Raw genomic sequence first — 2,500 nt, forward strand, 5'->3', positions numbered from 1 at the left:
AAATACTTCCTGTTTTAGTCACACTTCTTTTTTCTCTGCGGCTCAAACTTCAGCTTTTAAAGAGGCGGGGGGGGGGGGGGGATACACACACACACACTATATGAGCCCTATTATAATGATCCATAGCTCACGCGGTGTGGAGCGCGTGCTAATAGAAGGACTGATCCAGACCCTTTACTTTAGTAGAAGGACCGGTTCAGACCCTTTACTTTAGTAGAAGGACCGGTTCAGACCCTTTACTTTAGTAGAAGGACCGATCCAGACCCTTTACTTTAGTAGAAGGACCGGTTCAGACCCTTTACTTTAGTAGAAGGACCGGTCCAGACCCTTTACTTTAGTAGAAGGACTGATCCAGACCCTTTACTTTAGTAGAAGGACCGATCCAGACCCTTTACTTTAGTAGAAGGACCGGTTCAGACCCTTTACTTTAGTAGAAGGACCGGTCCAGACCCTTTACTTTAGTAGAAGGACCGGTCCAGACCCTTTACTTTAGTAGAAGGACCGGGTCAGACCCTTTACTTTAGTAGAAGGACCGGTCCAGACCCTTTACTTTAGTAGAAGGACCGGTCCAGATCCTTTACTTTAGTTGAAGGACCGGTTCAGATCCTTTACTTTAGTAGAAGGACCGGGTCAGACCCTTTACTTTAGTAGAAGGACCGGGCCAGATCCTTTACTTTAGTAGAAGGACCGGGTCAGATCCTTTACTTTGGTAGAAGGACCGGTTCAGACCCTTTACTTTAGTAGAAGGACCGGTTCAGACCCTTTACTTTAGTAGAAGGACCGGTTCAGACCCTTTACTTGAGTAGAAGGACCGGGTCAGATCCTTTACTTTAGTAGAAGGACCGGTTCAGACCCTTTACTTTAGTAGAAGGACCGGTTCAGACCCTTTACTTTAGTAGAAGGACCGGTTCAGACCCTTTACTTTAGTAGAAGGACCGGTTCAGACCCTTTACTTTAGTAGAAGGACCGGTTCAGACCCTTTACTTTAGTAGAAGGACCGGTTCAGACCCTTTACTTTAGTAGAAGGACCGGTTCAGACCCTTTACTTTAGTAGAAGGACCGGTTCAGACCCTTTACTTTAGTAGAAGGACCGGTTCAGACCCTTTACTTTAGTAGAAGGACCGGTTCAGACCCTTTACTTTAGTAGAAGGACCGGTTCAGATCCTTTACTTTAGTAGAAGGACCGGTTCAGACCCTTTACTTTAGTAGAAGGACCGGTTCAGACCCTTTACTTTAGTAGAAGGACCGGTTCAGACCCTTTACTTTAGTAGAAGGACCGGTCCAGACCCTTTACTTTAGTAGAAGGACCGGTTCAGACCCTTTACTTTAGTAGAAGGACCGGTTCAGACCCTTTACTTTAGTAGAAGGACCGGTTCAGACCCTTTACTTTAGTAGAAGGACCGGTTCAGACCCTTTACTTTAGTAGAAGGACCGGTTCAGACCCTTTACTTTAGTAGAAGGACCGGTTCAGACCCTTTACTTTAGTAGAAGGACCGGTCCAGATCCTTTACTTTAGTTGAAGGACCGGTTCAGACCCTTTACTTTAGTAGAAGGACCGGTTCAGACCCTTTACTTTAGTAGAAGGACCGGTTCAGACCCTTTACTTTAGTAGAAGGACCGGTTCAGACCCTTTACTTTAGTAGAAGGACCGGTTCAGACCCTTTACTTTAGTAGAAGGACCGGTTCAGACCCTTTACTTTAGTAGAAGGACCGGTTCAGACCCTTTACTTTAGTAGAAGGACCGGTTCAGACCCTTTACTTTAGTAGAAGGACCGGTTCAGACCCTTTACTTTAGTAGAAGGACCGGTTCAGACCCTTTACTTTAGTAGAAGGACCGGTTCAGACCCTTTACTTTAGTAGAAGGACCGATCCAGACCCTTTACTTTAGTAGAAGGACCGGTTCAGACCCTTTACTTTAGTAGAAGGACCGGTCCAGACCCTTTACTTTAGTAGAAGGACCGGTCCAGACCCTTTACTTTAGTAGAAGGACCGGTTCAGACCCTTTACTTTAGTAGAAGGACCGGTTCAGACCCTTTACTTTAGTAGACCCCTGACCCTACGTCACCCGGGGGTTAACCCTGACCCCTGACCTCTGACCCCTGACCCTACGTCACCCGGGGGTTAACCCTGACCCCTGACCTCTGACCCCTGACCCTACGTCACCCGGGGGTTAACCCTGACCTCTGACCCCTGACCCCTTATAATAAATATGTTTAGATAGGTAGATTGATACGTGTGTGTAGTGCAGAATAATAAATTATAAAGTCCATGTTAAAGAGCCCATATGATTAATAAACATGATTAATAAATATGATTATAATAAATATGATTATAATAAATATGATTAATAAATATGATTAATAAATATGATTATAATAAATATGATTAATAAATATGATTATAATAAATATGATTAATAATCATGTTTATAATAAATATGATTAATAAACATGATTATAATAAATATGATTATAATAAACATGTTTATAATAAATATGAT

At 43.2% G+C, this 2,500-nt stretch overlaps 1 protein-coding gene across 1 annotated transcript in view; it reads right to left on the reverse strand.

Annotated features, from left to right (window-relative positions):
• LOC133978597 (rap guanine nucleotide exchange factor 1-like) overlaps positions 1-2,500 on the reverse strand; it is a 17,453-nt gene that overhangs the window by 10,177 nt on the left and 4,776 nt on the right. The gene's annotated exons all lie outside the window — the stretch shown is intronic.

Source organism: Scomber scombrus, chromosome 4 (assembly GCF_963691925.1).
Source record: "Scomber scombrus chromosome 4, fScoSco1.1, whole genome shotgun sequence".
NCBI classification, from domain to species: domain Eukaryota; kingdom Metazoa; phylum Chordata; class Actinopteri; order Scombriformes; family Scombridae; genus Scomber; species Scomber scombrus.